A 19,665-nucleotide genomic window follows, 5' to 3' on the forward strand; every position below is an offset into this window, starting at 1 on the left:
ATAATTACATTAAATGTCTTATTTTTTATGTGTAGTGGGTTGGGGGTTTCTAGGGGAATAGCGTGGGAAGTAATTTATTATAATTTTGTACATTTGAATTTGTATTAATTGGGATTGAATATTAATTTATTGTTAATTTAATTTTCTTATTTATTTGTTTGTTTGTATAGCACTATTTTTCTTTTTGTTAATTAATTATTAATATTGTAGTTTTTTTTTTTAAATAATTAATAAGTATGTTAATTTATCCCCTATGCTATGCTACATTTTCCACACTGTTACACTCAGTGGAGTTGGAATAGTAATTTTAACCCTAACTCTATCCAACACTTTTCCTACTGTTGCACTCACTAGAGTGGGAATAGTAATTTTAACCCCTACACTATCCAACACTTTCCCTACTGTTGCACTCACTGGATTAGTGAATAGTAATTTTTATCCCTACGCTCTCCAACACTTTTCCTACGGTCGCACTCACTGGAGTGGGAATAGTAATTTTTACCCTTACACTGTCCAACACTTTCCCTACTGTTGCTCTCACTGGAGTGGGAATAGTAATTTTTACCCCAACATTATCCAACACTTTCCCTACTGTTGCACTCACTGGAATGGGAATAGTAATTTTTACCCCTATGCTATCCCTACTGTTGCACTGTTTGTAGTTAAAATAGTAATTTTATTCCCTCCGCTATCTAATATTTTGAGTAATATTTTAGTTAATGTAGCATATAATTAATTTTAAAATATAAAAAATAAATGTAATTTTTTTAATTTGTTATATATATTTATTTAATTTTTATTTTTATTTATTTTATTTTATATTTATGTTATTAAAATAATTATAAAAAAATAATATTAGGTGAGTATATATATATTGTATATTATATGTATATGTTTAATTTATTTTTACATTATATAGTTATAATTTTTAAACATTTTAAAATATTTTTAACTATGTGTATTTTAATTTTATGTATTATTTATCTTATTTTACATTATTTTTGTTACTTAAGAAAACGATTTTTTTATAACAATATATTTGACGGATAATATTTTTTCGATATTTTTATACTTACCATAATGTTGTTACCATAATGTTGCGGGCCCCCATAGACTCCGGGGGGTAAGGGGTGCACATGGGGGGTACCTATGAAACCCCCCTGCCTTTCAAAGAACAACATGGCAGGCACCGCGCGATGCCTGTCATGTTGTGCTTTGAAACGCACAGCATGCATTTTTAGCATTGCGGCAGGCGGTGCTGAAGGCACCGCCCGACGCAATGTTAAAAATACGGGATGTGCCCGCCACTTTGGAGGGCGCATCGTAATTGCCCCCATGGGACCCCCGCCCTTATGGCGGGTGGTCACATTTACCATGAGGATGGTGGGCGGACAAAGTCCGCCCGCCATCCTAATGATGCCCTGTATATTTTTTTTCGGGTGATTTTGATCTCAATTTGTTATGGCTTTATATAAGAGATGATGCAATACTACAACAGGACCTTCTACGGGGTATAACTCAACAATCACTACCCCCAGATAAAAAGCTCCATTGGAGGCGCAGTTGGAATACATTTTTTGAAAGACATAGAATCGTTGAGTTTGAGAATTTTAAATGGGAGGTTTACAGAAGATACTCCTCTAGCATGGACATATCAATCAAATGGTTATAATTCAAGGTTTGATATTGCCGTTGAGTCATCAGCAATACCAGAAGCATGGGAGGGCTTGTTAATATCACCTAAAATCAAGAAAGGAGGCTGGGCCCTCCCAGGTAATTATCGTTTAATTACAATGCAAGACACATATGCAAAACCTTTTGCAGGAGTCATATTATCCAGACAGTCTTCATGGGCTACTGAAAAAAAGAGAATATTCCACTTAATAAAACAGTATTCATTCAAGGCCGTGGAACTGCAACAAATATATTAGTCTAGTCAGTATTGATGACAAATAATTACTGAAGAAGTAACCATTATATTTGTTGATTTTAGATCAGCCTTTGATTGTGTGCACCGGCAGCTACTTTGTGAAAAGCAGAAGAAGCAAGGAATACCATCTTCCCTTCTTAAATCAATTCAATTATTATATTCAAATACTTAGCTTAGAGTACCACTAAGTGACGGCTCATGTGTCTCCCAAATATTTCCTACAAATACAGGTTTTAAGAAAGGGTGTGCACTCGTCCCTTGCCTTTTTAACTTGTTCTTATCAGATTTATCGCAAGCCATGGATGAGGTAAACACGCATCCACCAAAATTAGGAGGTAGTCATATATCAAATCTATTATATGAAGACAATGTTATCCTATTAAGTCAAACAAAGGTAGTTTTACAACATCTGAATAACAGGATATCATGTTACACTGTGGCAAATTGGCATGGTTATAAACTAGGCTAAGACAAAAATAATTGGAAGTAAGCAAAAACGCAGTGGCAAAGTATAAGTACAAATGGTATCTACAAGGCTGTAAATTGGAGCAAGTAAGAACATATAAATATTTAGGAGTACTCTTTGACAACAAAGGATCCTCTCACCCATATATGGTTGATATGTAAAGGAGAACTAACACCCTGTTGACTGTATTTTCAAACTTTGCAAAACTCATTATGGGGACCTAGTTATCTCCCACTCCAAAAAGTGGTTTATACAAAATGATTACCAAATTTGACATACGCTTATGAAGAACTGTGTGACTAAGACGCTAAAACTATTAATAATGCAGTGACTAAGGTCTTAAAATCACTTTACCCTCTTCCACAGAATGCTTTTGGATGAAGTGTAATTTGGATATGAAGAATGAGGGATGTACTGAGATATAGGGTGTTGGTATAGTTAATCTTGGAGATTATGAGAGTAAGAATGACTTGCAGTTTATGTTGTTATCCAAGGTATAGGAGGATACAACAGAGTGTTTTTATTGTCTAGAAGGAGCTCTGTTTACGTTGTTCACATGTGTTATCATATATAGGTCTGAATCCACGGTTACCCCTGTGTTAGTGAGCTCTCTAGATAATGTTGGAGGGGCCTAATGTTCCTTCAGCCATACAGAGGTAGGCTGGTATTATTGTCATTGTCCACAGATCACAATCTCGGTTAGCTTTAGATGGCTATTTGTCATCCATGTGTTTGAATTCTGAAGGCAGTCATCAAGTTGTAGAGGTCTTCCAGGCCATCCATTTTTAGTAAAAAATTATTTGTGTCTCAACTAAATAGTGGCAACATGTGAGGCTGAATGATTTAATCAGGTTTAGTAAGTGGGTTAGGCACATGCTGAATAATAGAGGAGATATAATGGACCTCTGTGGGAGGCCATAGTGTTGTGTGCGAGGAGCTGATATGAACGATGTTATCAACAACATTTCACTGTCACAGCTGAGAGGTCAATAATTCAGTGGGTACCTTTCACATATGGTATGTTAAACAAGAATTAGCTGTACAACTGTACAGAACATTGAGTCATGCTTGTCTTGAGCCAGAAACATTCATGACATTTCCTATTCCCAATACATAAGTGGTTGTCACTACCTAAATGTACTAGTCATTCACAAGCAATGTCTCCAGAACTCCAGATTCTAATAAGATATGGTGATATGGTGATGTGATGCTTTGATTAGCCTATTGTGCCTGGACAAAGTTATAAAACATTAGGTATGACGTAGGTTTGACTGACTTTACTCCAGCCTACTCTGGTCTATTGTGAAATGTAGCCTGGGTAGATAATGTAACTGATAATGTAACTGCCTATAGAGAGTGTTATTGTGTTTGCAGGAGCCAGACAGTTTAATAAATGAATTAATCAATCAGGGAGGCATAAGCATGCTATTCACCCATGAGGGTCTCAAATCGCTGATGGGGCAGCTACGGTCAGTTGAAGAGCCAAGTCTTGAGGGTATTCCTGGTGTAGAAGGTGATTCCATAGTCCAGTCTGCTCATTATGAGTGTATGGGTGACAGTCTTTCTAAATTCAGTGGGGATCCATTTGAAGGTCTTTCAGAGGATGCAGAGGGTGTTGAAGCAGTTGGAGGCAACAGCGTTGACCTTTCGGGTTACGGAGATTGAGGAGTAGAGTATGATGCTGAGGTTTCGGGCATGGTCCGTGGGGTGTGGGGGCTGCAGAGGGCAGAGGGCCACCATGTGCTGTCCCATGCAGGGGGGTAATGTCTAAGGATGAGGACCTCTGTCTTCTCTGAGTTCAGCTACAGGCAGCTGATGCTCATCAGGATGCAACGTCCTTCATTCCTACCTCAAAGTTGAGTCTGGTGTTGAGGGGGGTCTTGTTGAAGGAGAGGATGAGCTGGGCATCATCTGCGTAGGATACTATGCTGAGTCTGTGCTGTCTGACAATGGCGGCGAGGGGGCCCACGTAGATGTTGAAAAGCTTTGGGCTGAGCAATAATCCTTGGGGTACTATGCAGTTGATCTCTGTGGGTTCAGAGAGGAAGGGTGGAAGTCTGATTCTTTGGGTTCTGCCAGTAAGGAAGGAGAGGCTCCAGTCGAGGGTGGCTCCCTCTATGCCGGTGCCCTGGGGTCTGGCGGTGAGTGTACGGTGGGAGTCGGTGTTGAAAGCTGCAGAGTGGTCGAGGAGGTTCAGAGCTGCGGTGTATCCTTGGTTGAGGCACGTGCGAATGTCATCTGTGATGGCGACTATAGCAGTCTCAGTGCTGTATTCGCTGCGGAATCCAGATTGGGAGAGGTCAAGGAGCGAGGTTGGAGTTTTCTTCAATGAATTTCATTAGTTGGACGTTGACGTTCTTCTCTATGACTTTGGCTGCAAAGGGGAGGAGGGAAATGGGCTGGTAGTTGTTGAGGTCCATGGGAACTGCTGAGGGCTTTTTGAGTAGGGGTCTGACTTCAGTGGATTTCCAGTCATTGGGGAAGATGCCGGTTTAAAAGGTGGTGTTGAAGGTGTGTCATAGTTCAGGTGCAATGGCGGAGGCTCTGTGGAAGATGGGCAGGGGTCTGTGGGGGCTCCTGAGTGGATGCCTTTCATGGTCGATGTGGTGTCTTCGGTGGTGACTGGCTTCCAGGAGGAGATGGCGGTTTGGCTGACGCTGCTGGAGGGGGGAGTGGTTGTTGAAGTTGTTGTAGATGACCTTGATTTTCAGATGGAAGTAGAAACCATGGGGCCTCATTTATGAAAAGGGACGCATGGCTGCGAGAAAACAGCGATGCGTCACTTTTCATTGCGCCCTCCTTGCGACCCCAATGATGCGTCATATTTATAATATGACGCATCATTGCGCAAGGACTTACAGATACGTCAGTATTTCTGACGTATCCGTAAGCGCAAAAATGACGCATTGCTGGAGTGTCTCACGAAAGTGACGCAACTCCAGCAATGCGTCCTTTCACTTGCCCCATGTGAAAGGGCCTGCGTCAGTCTTACGCCTGCTGTGAGCCAGGCGCAAGATTATGACGCAACGGCGTCCCAGAAGTGACGCAGTGAAATCTCATAGATTCTTGCGTCAGTACGCCCCCCTTGCATACATTATACCTGGCGCAGGTATAATGTGGCGCAGGGGTTTACAAAGTGAAGCATCTACCTAGATGCGTCACTTTGTAAATATGGCGCAACAAGGCGCATTTTTTACGCCACTGGTGCGTCACAAAAAGTGACGCACCGGCGGGGTAAAAGTGACACAAGGCCTCATGAATGAGGCCCCAAGCTTGTTGCAGAGGTCCTGGGAAGGGGTGATGTCTGTGTGTTTAGCTGGAGGGTTAGGTGAATTCCTGGATGATGCTGAAGAGTTTTTTTTAGAGTTGCTGGAGTTGGGGAGGATCTTGTTCTGGATGAATGTCCTTCTAGCGGATCTGATGCATTGATGGTATTCTGTCATGGCGTTTTGTTAGGTTAATGTGCCTCTGGCAGATGAGGGCAAGTCGCCTAACTAGCAGTAGTGTGAATTTGAAATGATCCATTATAGCTTGTAATGCTATAATAGACTACCTTTCAAACATAATTTAATATCTAGATTACTCTCCCATGGTCAACACACTGAGGAGTCTTCTCCTTGCACCAAATAGTGTTGAAAACATCATCAGGGGATCTGAGACTAAAAATATTTGTATTATAATTGACCTCACTACACATGTCCACAGTACATTGGATACAATTTTCTTGTATATTGTAATTTATGATCAGTATAGTATGAATCTGTTTTTTAAAATGCATTGAAATTCATCTTTACCTTTATTTAATTTATCATCCTGAGAAATAAATTTGCTGTTATAAGGTACTATGCAAATATTGTCCTAAATGCATAATATTTGGTCAAACTTTGGGGTACAGTTTTGATTGGGAGAAATGTGGGGATGCTGGGTGACATCAAGGCCTGGCAGGTTTCCCTGGATGCCAACTGCAGCTACCCACATTACCAGAGTTAGTTAGTATGAAAGGGACATTCTTTATGTTTCCTTGTGTCTTAGAGACCTTAGGAAACCTTGTGTTTGACAGGCAATAGCACAGTGACACAAGTAGAGTCCTTGTGCTATTAAGAGAAGTGCAGGAATGCTTTGTGATAGGACATTTGTGGATATCCGCAGATTCAGTTAGCATGTTCTGCTTTCACTTGAGTGTGCTACCCAACACACCAAAACAAAAAATATAACTCTGGGCATTGTGACATTGAATTTGGAAAATAAAATACAATATTTCTAATCGAAACATTATCTTCTCCAGTACTGTTGATGACTCGTTGAAAGTCCACTGTACAGTGAAGGTAATATGGTGGGCGTCAATAGGTCTTTGTCTGCCCAAAAAGCAGTAAAATCTCACCAACTCCATGCAGCCACATGTCCTGTCCAACAAGAATTGACAGCAAGCTGTAGGGATATGTTGGCTCAGATCACTAATTTCCTTGTTTCAGTATCGTAGGGGACTTCTCCAATTCCAGTAGGCCCCAACCAGGAGCAGTTGAATATCTTGAACGAGACAGCTGCTGCACTGGAGACTTGGTGGGGGAGGGGAGACCGGGACCTGAAGCATTGGTGCCCGGAAAGGGCCCCAGGAAGGCAGTGCTGGTGGGTGCCTGGGCCTGAAGAAATGCTAGCAAAGGTTTACAGGGCTGAGTGGTACTCTCGAGTGGACGTCTGATCGAGAGGTCAAAGCCCCCTGGAGAGAGGTGATCTCTGAGGTCCTACCCATTCTGCAGATCATTAGAGGTGATAAGCAGTGAGAGAGAGAAAGAATGCAGCTGGTGTTGATGATAGACCCTCATCACTGGACCCAAGTCAAGCGGCGGATGCCATGCGTAAGCATGAACGGCACAGCATCCCTAAATACAAGTGACTGGCATGCTTGGGCAACAGCACACAGTTCCCCCAGTAGATGTCACCCCATTTGAACATGCAAGAGGGACATCCCTTTAGCCCCACCACATACTGGAGGAGCACCCTGATAGCATGTCAGTGGCATTGGCCTATATCATGGCCTGCCACTAGGACAACAGACATAGCTTCCCCTGCCCTACGTGGAGCATGAGAGAGATCTCCACTTTGAAACAGTGAGTCTGCATGGCTGAGCCCAGTGTTTGATTGGGGATCATAGGTCTACCCTGATGGCGAGGGGAAAAGGGAGATCCCGGGGAATGCAACTGAACCCCAAGAGAGATACTTGGAGCACTGAGGCACAGGTTAAAAGCGTCAGCTTGTGAAGGATAGCGCTAGCTGTCAGACTTCAAACAGAGGTAGAACATGGCATCAGCAAGTGGAAAGAATGAGCTCTCATTAAAGAGCATGCTAAGGTGCCTGAGGAAAGCAGGCAGCCTCAGCAGTTCGTACCCCTGGAGTGAGCAGGTAGCCCCGCGGGCAAGGTTGTTCACTTCCCTGTACAAGGATATCTAAGTAGGGAAGCAGGAACAAGTGCAGGTCCTCAGGGAGATCAAGCGAGATCTAGCAGAGGTGAACCCAGCAGCAATTAGACTGGACAGGGAAAGAAGATTGAGCACCTGCAGCGAGATGTCCTTTCGCTGCAAGAGCAACAAGCTGCACTGCAGGCCCAAGCCAAAGATCTTGAGAAACGCTCCCATAGGAATATTATACAGATCCATGGTTCTGGAGGTGTGAACATTGCGAACAATGTGCAGGTCTTCTTTCGACAGAGACTGGATTCACAGGAGGAGTTAGACATGCAACTGGACAGGGTTCTTACAGCTTGCGTCTTGAGAGTAGATGGAGGTTGACCACCTGACATTCTTGACTGTGTTCACAGCTTTCAACTGAAAGAGGCCCCCTTGCGAGGGGTGAGGGACACCCAGCCCATATAACACTGAGGCCATACATGTGCATTATACCAGGGCTTGTCTGTGATAACTCTCCAGAAATGCAGGGAATTTTGACCTATCAGATAATTCCTCAGGAGCAAGGGTATCTCTTACAAATGGGGTTACCCATTCCACCTCATCCTTCAGTGGGAGGACATACTTCATCAAGTGAATTCCCCTGAGAATGCATACTGACTCCTAAACATCCCCAATAGGGTGGGGGAAGGTTTGCCATAAAGAGAGACAAAGCAACCTGTGAAGGAGAGCTCCATCATTGCCCAAGGTACTCTTCCTGGACCCTGAAAGCATAACCCTAGAAAGACAAGGATTAATTGACAGCCTCAGCAGTGACCCAGAGAGACAGAATTCAAAATGAGACCTGACCCAGGCCTGTGGCTCCTACAGCCGCCCTACAAGATGGTAAAACTGTACTTTTGGGGTGGGACGGCAGGGGAGCAGACGACCCGATACATACCATTGGACAAGGACTTCCTTGGTCCCTGCTTGGGAACAACTCTTGGAACTTACCTCGCTACCACCAGATAACCAGTGGACTCACTTTGTTTAGGTTTTTGGTTGGGGTTTATGTTGGTTTTGTACTCACTCTACTATAGGGCCTCAGGTACATGTAGGTGCCTCACTCACACTACCAGACTTCCAGCTCTGCACAACTCCAATGCCAGGTGCCTTTAACCCTACCCCACTCAGGCATATACCAAAACCTTAGCCTTGTTCCATTCCTGCCCACAAAGAACTGAAAATTGTTACACTGTGAAGGGGCTTTAGAGGCTGGTCAAACACAAGGCAATTCTGTCTTATCTAAATCAGGCAGGATGGTATGTTTCCCTGATGCACCTAACCCCCAATGACTGCCACAGACTGAAATCACATCCCTTCCCATATCAGTATTTCTCCTCCAACCCTACAAGTAGGGGATAGTTGCCATATGCTTCTCCACTCCTTCAAGGGGACAGTGCGGTGCCGGGTAGCACAATTAAGCAGGCTACTTCTAGAGTCAAGTACAAAAAAGAAGGCCTGCTCTTCACCCGTAATTCCATATTTGCCCCTAATGATAAGCAGGAGAAATTCCTAATGCGTGGCATAACAGATATTATGGAATCCCGGGGTTAGGCTGTTCTAACATGGGGAGCTCAATTTAATGACGAATAATGACCTTGATAGGCTATGACCAATCAGGATTGCTTTCACATGCGGGAGCAGTCCAGCTGCAAGAGGTTGGATTGTGCGATCTGTGGCAGCTGGCACACCTGTGCACCAGAGACTATACTTTTTTCTCTCATGCCCATAAGAAACACTGATGGTGGTCATCCGGACAGAGGTCATTGCTATCTCCACAACTGAAAATAAGCTGCATATGAAAATGGGGGTAAGTAGAGTGGATGGTGAGGTAATTGGAGGCTGATCATGAAATTACAGGGGCCCCAAGAATATGAAGGCAGTTAGACACCACATTAGAGCACAGCTCTGCAGTCTGGATTTTGATAGAGCAGAATCTGCGTTGCTTCAGCCCTTCGAAGTAGAGGGGGACACATGTGGCTGGCAGATAGCGAACATGTTACAGATTAAACGGCTATCTGAGAGGGTTCAGGCCTTCCTTCTGCTGGAAGGTAGAGAAACTACAGAGGAGACTGCCATGGCGACTACTTTCAGGGACTTTTATAAGTCTCTCTATGTAAGTCTATGTAAGTCTCTTTTGAAGCACAAGACCTGCAGCTTACAGACTCACAGGCCTATTTGTGGGACGGGCACACCTCGGCAGACACCCCAACAGGTTGATTCCCTTGGTCAGCCTATTTGCATAGAGGAAGTCATTGCAGGCATGACACAGCAGAAGCGTCTTAAATCCTCAGGCCCAGATGACTTATCTGCCATTTTCTATAAAAATGTTTGCCAGGCATTTGCTCCTCTCCTTACTACACTCTTTATCTCATTAGAGAATTCAGGCACCATCCCACGCTCCATGCTGGAGGCATCCATCATTGTCATACCCAAACTGGAGAAAGACCAATGGCAGTAGGGCTCATCTAGGCTTATTTTACTTATAAATGTGGGTGCCAATTTTTTTACCGGCATGGTGCATCTAGGGTCCCCTATGCTGGGTCTGTTAGATTATTTCCACTCAGAGTTTATCCTCCACCACCAGTGTGCCGACAACACCAAGCAAAACCTCCATTTAGAAGACAAAGCCAAGCACTTGGGGCGGTAAATAGACCCTGAAAAAAACGTTCAAATGTGCCACTTTTCATAGGATGTGAGGGTAAATTGTGCCCCCTACATATATGTGCCAATGTAATATATATGTATATATGTATCGTCGAGGTATGCAGATGTGGAGTTAGGAATAGTTAATCTTTTTTAAACATATTTTATTGAGTTTATATGGTACCATCTGGGCAGCAGTCCTGCATATACACATTCAAACATCAGATAAATCAAGAGTACCAAAGTCTGCATACAAAATCTGTGGCAATAACAGTTATAACAAAAAGAACTTTGCGTGGACCACTCCATCACCCATAATATTTGGTAACATTTTTGGAGTTTTTGTGTCGCCTGAGATAGGTATTTAAAGTGTCGTGTTGTGGCCTGGGGCGAATGTGAAATCACATGCATCAGGGGGTCTGAGATTGAAGGGGGTAAAGATCTATGCCCTGCAATTTGCCCATCAGGACCATATTTTCCTATGTTTTAAGGGACAACCTCTCACTTGGAAGAACGCAATCTCTGCTCTCATGCATCTTTCCAGTTCTGTTTGCCATTTCCCTATGGTTAAGGGGGGTGTTCCCTTCCACGGTAGCGCAATATCCCCCTTAGCTATGGTCGGGGCCAGGACCAATATATGTTGTTTATACCGGTTTCCTCTGATCCCATCAGTGCAGTGCAATAAAATTAGCTTGGGGTCGAATGAGAGGTCCAAGGATAGCACCTCAAGGAATAGGTAATCTAAATTTTCTATATTCACTTTAGATACTCTGTCTTCAATATTCTCATATCACAATGTTCTGGGGGTTAATATTTAGTCATACAATCAGAACTTGGGAAAGAATGCACATTTAGGGCACATTCGGTAAATTTCAGCGTTACCGACTGGTATTTACCAATGTGCGATGTAGGTATTACCGAAGCCATCGGTAATAAGGAATCGGTAAAAATAAGGGAAACAATTTACCGATTCCTTATTTACCGATTGGCAGACAACGAAACACTAAAATACCGAATCTGTAAAAAAGGAATCGGTGATATTCGCTAATGTGATGTACCAAAAATCGGTAATACCGAATTTGCCAAAAATTGGTATTTAAGTCTCCGTAATTACCACTGACTCCAAGCAGGTGGTAATCAGGTGCACTACATAAACACAGCCCCAAAATGCAACAGCGTGAACACAACGGCGGCCCTCTACATTAAAGCAAGGCGGCTACGTTTGCGAGCAGCAGGACTGAGGGTCTGGAGATGGGAAGAGCGTGTGTGTCACACTGTTCCAAATGACTGAGGCAGAAAAACATGAGAGGTACAGGTTACACCCACAAACCATCCTAGACCTGATACGGGACCTGCACCCATTCCTGGAACAACAGACACCAAGGGTGCACGCCATACCAACACATGTTCAGGTGGTCTGTAGCCTGCACCTACTTGCATCAGGAAGTTACCATGGTGTGATAGCTGTGGCAGGTGGTATGTCACAAAGTTTCCTGTCCTGTTTCTTCAACTCTTTCTTGGATGCCATGATGCAGAGAATGCATCACTACAGCCGCTTTCCCCTCACACAGGTGGAACTGCAGACGACAAAGCTGGATTTCTGCCAAAAGGCACAGTTCCCACATGTAATAGGGTGTATTGATGGGACCCACATACTAATCTGCCCACCTGCTGCTACAGAATAAATATACCGCAACCGCAAATCCATGCATTCCATCAACGTACAGGTGACATTTGATACAGACAACATCATCACTGTCATCGTGGCCAAATTTCCAGGGAGTACCCATGACTCCTACATATTCAGGAACAGTGGGATCTACACACGTCTGGCTGGTGGTGAATTTGCAGAAGGATACCTGCTAGGTAAATCAATGTGACACACCCTGATGTATACCTTGGATGAATGTATTGGTGACTTCAATTAATGGCACTTCCTTTCCCATTTAGGTGACAGCGTATATGCCTTACGGGCATTTATCCTAACTCCATACCTCATCCCTTCCACCCCAAGTGAGAGGAGATACAATGCGGCACATAAAAGCATGCGCAATGTTGTGGAGCGCACCTTTGGACGACTAAAAAGCAGGTTCCTTTGCCTCCACAAAAGTGGAGGTGCACGTCAGTACCGCCCCATTATCTGCTGCAAAATAATAGCAACATTTGCAATGCTTCATAACCTTGCCACAAACAAAGGAACAGCAGTGGACCTAACTGATTCTGAGGACAAGAGTGAGGACTGTTCACAGCCAGCAGCACCAGATGGGAGACACAGACGGGCTGAGATAACACACAACTATTTCTGAGTAAGTAAGGAGAAATAGCCACATACTGTATGTGAGTGATGGTGTTTAATGATCATAGCACACCACCACAACTTGATGTGCGTCACATGTTAGGCCTAAATCAAATGCGGTGTGCATACAAAAAATAGGTTACATCACCCATTTCAGTAAAACCATGTCATGGCTGGCTCTACTTCCTGCACCCACTCGCTGCACAGCCGTTTTCCTTCGCCCCACTGTCCGCACTGCCAGTCTGTCCAGTGGCAGCACTGTGGCATTCGCTGTGCCTCCTGGACTCAGTGGGAGGGGCTGTGATGCTACTGTGGCTAGTAGCCTCTTCACTTTCACCCCATCACCTGTAGTGGCCACCTTGTCAGTTTGTAGCACTTCAAGTGCACTGGTCACTGTGACCAGCCCCCTTGCCACATCACAGCTGAAGTGTGCCATCTCCTCATGCATGGCTACCGAGCGCCTGCACGGCAGAGAGGTGGCAGTGAAGAGGCGGTTCACTGCCTTGGCGTAATTATCAAGTTTCTGCTTATCCCTGCGCCTTGACAGATGGTCCTCATCTAATTAGCTGCACAGCAGCCTCACAGCCTCGTACACGTCCCTCATACCCTCAGCCATAGTAGGGCTCATGGAATTGATGCCTTTCTCAATACGGTGCATGTGGGCATTCATGTGTGCCATCTCCCGCTGCACTAACCTAATTGCTCTTCCTTGCAGGCGCTGGACCTTCAACATGTTCCCTTCAAGGCCAGCAAACACACTCTCATCTTCGCCCTGAGAATGAGGACTGGCTGCCCTTGCCCTGCGGCGTTTGGAACGTGTGTGGGCACACTCTGTGGGGGACTGTGACCCTGTCCTGTTGGCATCCTCATCCACCTGGGACTGTTGTCCTCCTGTGCTGTCCTACTCGGACACCTCCATCTGCTGGAGGGTGGCCACTGATTGCCTCCTGCCTCTCGGTGCTGGTGGCATTGATGGTGGTGGTGGTGATGGTGGTGGTGGTGGTGGTGATGGCGATGGTGATGGTGATGGTGGTGGTGATGGTGGTGGTGGGGGGGGTGCCCTGCAGGTGACTGGAAGACAGAATGTACATATGCTCACTTATCTGGCAGCGTTTGCATTGTAATAAATGTCATGCCTGCCAATCACACTGACTGTCCTCTGATTGCTATATCCTCTTTAGTGTCACATGCCTTTGGGTTCAGTGGACTGACTGTTCTTACATATGTTACTTCTGACTACATCTCCCTTAATGCATTGCAAGTTTTAAGTAAAACATGTACTGGAGTGGGAGTCCCTACTATGCCTCTTTGGGGATTAGGGATAGGGAGTGGGGGGCACAGGATGCTGTGAATCCATCTTATCTTGTTTGTTGGCAGCTCTGGCTGAACTGTCTGCATCACCAATCCTGCTCACACTCTCCGGCTGGAGGGTGGACTCAACCAGGAGATCCAGAGCAGTTGGTGCTGGTGCTGTGTTCCTCCCTCCACCTGTGCGGTTGGCTTGCTTCTGCCTCTCAGCCAGCCTCGCCTTAGCAGCTTTCCTCGGATCATACCATCTTTTTTTCAGGTCCTCAATAGAGCGATGGGTGACTCCAATGGCATTTATTTGTTCTTGGATTCCAAGCCAAATATGACTTTTATGTGACTCAGGCACATGCAGGGACTGTTTGCCAAACAATTTTTTATGGTCCTTGGTCACATCCTGAATCAGGACCTCCAGCACCCTTCTCCTTCTCCAGGTTGCCCATTTTGCACAGTTTTCCCTCCAAAATTCAGTGAAGTTGCTCCTGGCTTCTCTGCTGAGCTCCCTGCCTCACATTAAGCTCCAGGTTTAGTGCACCTGCATGGGTGTGGCCACTTCCTGTTTGGGAGGTAATGAGGATGAACAGGATTGACTGATTCAGCAATTACCGATTTTTTAAATTAGCGAATCACTAATTACCGAATCGGTATTAAGGATTTGGTGATAACAATTCTTTAATAGGTATTCAGTATTTTTTTTACCGATTCACTCCGAATCGCTATTTATTAACGATTATTACCGAATCGGTAAATTTTACCGATTCATTACATACATCTAAAATACGGCCATCCTAATAACGAATCGGTAAAATTCGCTATTAAGGACTCGGTATTTCGGGATTACCTAAATATGGTCCTTAGTGTGCAGCTTTAGTGTTTCGTCCTAACACAAGACCATGCCCCTTAAAATATACTACTGGCTACTGGCCTGGGTATAAAGGCAATATGAACCTAATGAAACAGTGCTCTGATTTGCTGAGAATGTAACACATATGCAAGAATAATGTATAAAAACCCTCTACTGGGGGGTTGAGCTAAAGAGTTTTCCTGTGCTATTCATGAGCTGTCTGTCTGTCTCTTGATTTTGTTACCTACTTGGAACTTAGAATGCATTGCTTTTGCACTTCTCTATAATGCTTTATTTCCTGAGAGCCTTCATGGCAATTATTGTGGACCACATTTCAGAATTTCGGTATTGAATCTGTTAAAACTATTCCACAGATCCAGAAATAAGTTACTGAGTAGGCCCTTACACTTAATCACTTGTATTTTTGGTATGTTGTTTTGGGGGGTGCCGTACCTTGGGGATACATTGCCTCATGAAACTGAGGTATAAAATCGAACTTGGTCAATCAAAATATGGTTGTACTGTTGAGCTACAGTTTGTGGTGTCAAAATTGTGTGGTCTCATGCGTACAGAATGATGACTGATGAAAGTCAAATGTTTTTAAAGTAACAGTCTAAGCAGGTAGAGTTTCTTGAAGAAAGAACTTGTTACAAGTGTGAAATCTTAATGAAGAATGACAATGTAGATTGAGGTTGATTTAAAGATGAAATCCAGTTAATATGCATTAAAGAAACTGTATACCTGTTGCCAGCTCTCTAATAAATGGCAGTGAACATATATTCAATTCATAATAATCTAAACCCAGATTCTAAAGACTTGAATGTTGGTAGAAGAGATTCTGCATGTCAATGCCACAAATACTCCAAATATATTTTTGCGCACGAAGGGCTAGACTGTATATGGCAGGAGGATCAACCTAATACACATGAAGACAATGTACCTTTGTTCTCAATCTGACTTACTAAAATTTCAGAAAGTTACTAAAAACATTTAGAAAAGCCTGGCCAAAGATCCTGAAAGCCTGCCTACCTCCACACTTCCATGACAAGAACGTAAACATATAGAGAAACTTTTATTCCCAATCTGTACCCACATAATTCCTCAACCAATACACCCTCACTGCAAATGACACATACCACAGATTGACTACCCGAAACCAGGTCTCCACACAGGACTCCACCTCCATCATAAAATAATCTACTTGGAATCACTGACCCATGCCTGCACCACATCTTCAACCTCAAAAACCAAAGGATTGGCCAGGAACTCACCATCCTGTTCAACACCGCAATCATCACTGCAACATTTTCCAATGCCTGGAAGCACTCCGAAGCCACACCACTACTCAGCCAACCCCAGTGAACCTAAAAATTACCAGCCTATCTCCTTGCTCCCATAATGGTACTGGAAATGTCTATCAGCAGGCAACTCAAGAACACACCTGGAGCAAAGCAAGCTACTCAATGCCTCCAAATCAGGTTTCCACAGCATTCACTGCACCAAGACCACCCGGATCGCAACTAATAATGAAGTTTGAAGTTTGAAGTTTAAAATATATATATTTCTTTTTTTTAAAAACTTTTATTTTGGTGCCAAATATAGTACAGGGAAAGCAGCCTACAACCCAGAGGGCCGGCAGCTGGTGCTGATCTAATACATCCAAACATACTAGTCGGTTCTTACACAGCCTGTTTGCCGACATCCCGGAGGCCCGGCGGCGTTCAAGTATGTCTCATTTATCCAAATTCCAGGAAGACTCAGGCTATCAATGCCACAATATCGCCTCATGACATCTGACCATGCGCTGTAGTATGTCTACCAGCAATTGTCCTGCCGAGCCCAGCCGATTGCCAGACTGCCCCCTCCTTCATTTACATACAAACACTCTAAGAACCTACCCCAACTAACCCCCCACCCATGGCATGTCAGCAGTGCGCCTGTCCAATCCGCGTCTCGGAGTAGTGTTCCCTGAATGTCCCCCTGAATGTATACTAGAGGGGGGATGTGTGCGCCCCACTGAGCCCTAATGTACCACCCACTTCCGCATCTCCTCCCGTAACGTCCCTCTGTCACTATTCCCCTGTCACCCACCGTGTGTTCCCATAATCCGGTCTCGCCCTCCCAGCCAACTCCTCGTGCTGTGTCCTAGTCACACCTACTCTGTGCCCTCCCCATTCCTCAGGACAGTCCCCACAGCCTGACTCTCTGGTGCTGCTAGCTCATCCGTGTTTCCACCCTGTTCTGTCTCCTCCTCTACCTCGCGTGCCTCAACATGTGTCCGGTATAAGCTCCAGAAGTCCTTAGGGCGACTCTTGGGGGGGTGCAGTTCACTGTACACTTCAGATTGAGTGCAGCAGTACAACATATCTCTGGCCCATTTCTTCTTAGTAGGCAATGGCCCCCTCATCCAGCAAGTAGCCACGACACATCTGGCCATTAGTAGGGCCATATATGCTAGGCGTCGTAGTGCCACCGGCAACGGTTTCGAATATCCCAACAGTGCTAGTGCCGGGGTGGCTGAAATCTCTGCTCCCAGTATCTGGCTTAGTTCCGAGAACACTTCCACCCAAAATTTGTGGATACCAGGACAATTCCACGCCATGTGAAGGAAATCAGCTATATGCGCATGGCAGCGTTCACACTCCGGGGAACGCCTCAACCCGTACATGTGTAGCCTCTCCGGTGTATAGTAGACACGGTGCAGAAATGTGAAATGCACCAATCTGTGCCTTCCATTCAGCGACAGCTTTTTCGTGTTGATGCAGCAGTACCTCCACATCTCATCGTCTATCTGTGTCTGCAGGTCATGCTGCCATTCCGCCCTGGCCTTGGAGGATTGGAGCTGTTTGTGTCGGGCACTTAATCTATTTAGATTAGTCACTAGCTTACGAGAGGGCACCGTCTTAATCACATAAGTGAGTTCCGGCACCTCAGGTGGCTCCGCCAGGTCCAGGCCCAAAATTTCCTGCAGCGCACTTCGGACTCTATGATACTGAAAGCGTGTCAAAAGTGATGCCTCTGCCTGCGGGGGGGATAACTGTTCCCATGTTTTCACCACCCCGTCAATGAACAGATCTTCTAATTTTGAGGTCCCCAATTTGTTCAATGCTCTCAGGACTCCTTTTTAGGTTTCGCACTGCGAAACTCTATTGTGATTGTTTCTGCTTTCAAGGAGTCAAGGGAGACAGGAGACAAGTGATGTGCACGCGCGTAAACCGATCAGGTCACGCGCGCTTCCTGTCTCCCATGGCTCTTTGGAAGCACGCACGCACACACACACATACAGACCCCCCTGTCGCCGCGCATACACACACTCTCACACACACACATACACACACAGCCGCCCCTCCCCCACACGCACACACACACACCGCCGCCCCCCCCTCCCTACCATCAGAATGATACGTGTATTCTGTTGCTCCGCGGCTTCATGTGCAGTGTCCGTAACAGCCAAGCCTCTCTGCGCATACGCGCCCGAGATTACACGCAGACATCCGACGAGCCGGTTGGGTGGGGGCGAGCGAGGAAAGTCCACCAATTGGAGCTTCGTAAATTAGATCGCAGTTGTAGGCTGAACATCTGCCCAGGCCTGTGTAGTGTTCTGGTCACACAGGTTAGAATCTCAGGCAGAAGCTAGTCGCTCTTTCAATGGTGATACATTTAGTTTCATTTGTAAAGAAATCGTGCTTGCTAAAAAGCATTTAAAATCATTCTCGTGCGTAGTTTTTTTCCAAAATGCCACGCCCGGCCCACCCGCATGCACCTTGCGTCATCAGTGGTTCAGGCAGACGACTTTGAGTGCAGGCAGCAGCAGGCCTAGGCCACCCGGCCTTTCGAATAAAGGCAGGCAGTACTAGTGCTGCCCCCGGCTGCCTACCACCACCACCAACCGTAAGTACTGTAACAGCAGCTATTACCAACGCTGTTTTTTTTTTCTTGAGAGTGGTGGCTAGCGTGACACTGCGTGATGGTCACCGGCGGTAGATAAGCTCCGGCTCGGAAAGAATATCATTGAAGTCCGGGCCTCTGGGGTTAAGTTAAAGGCCCTGCACCGGCCCCTGCCTTTCTTGCAGCCTTCTTCTAGCCGGGGCCGCGCAGTGGCATTGTACTTCCTTGCACGCAGTCAGATGCCCTTTGCCCGAGCCGGAGGCAAAGTTTGCTCAGGGCAGGCCATGGACTCGCATGAAGTAAACAGTTAACTGTGAGTGTGAAGTGAACCAGGAGTGATGACTCCGAGTCCAAGGCCTGCCTTGAGTCATCATGCCTCTATGTCTGCACGCACATTACGTTCTGAATATCTCCTAACCCTCCCCAGCCCGTAGATCGCTACTGACTATCTTAACTGCTCCCTACATTCAATAGAATGAGGAGCAAGATAGCAAGATATCCTCGAGAGCCGCAGTCTCTGACAGTCATCACTAAAGTAGCAGGTCTATAGATTGTGCTCTCCGGACTGTTCGGTAGATCTGTGGCTGACGGCAGACTCTGCAGTGATGTATTATATTCATATCAGCGCCTAAAGGGGATTCAGAGCGCTATATAACTGAGAAGGGCATTTGCGCTCGGTTTAATGGGACTTTCTTATTTTTAAACAATGCTGTCAGTATCTGTCTACATTAAGTTTAATGCACGTCTTTTTAGTTTTCAGTATTATTTATTTTGTATTCGGTAAAAACATTAAGTTTCTACTAGATTATTTCGATTCTTATTTAGTGTTAAATGATTCCTGACAGT

Source organism: Lissotriton helveticus, chromosome 1_1 (genome assembly GCF_964261635.1).
Source record: "Lissotriton helveticus chromosome 1_1, aLisHel1.1, whole genome shotgun sequence".
NCBI classification, from domain to species: domain Eukaryota; kingdom Metazoa; phylum Chordata; class Amphibia; order Caudata; family Salamandridae; genus Lissotriton; species Lissotriton helveticus.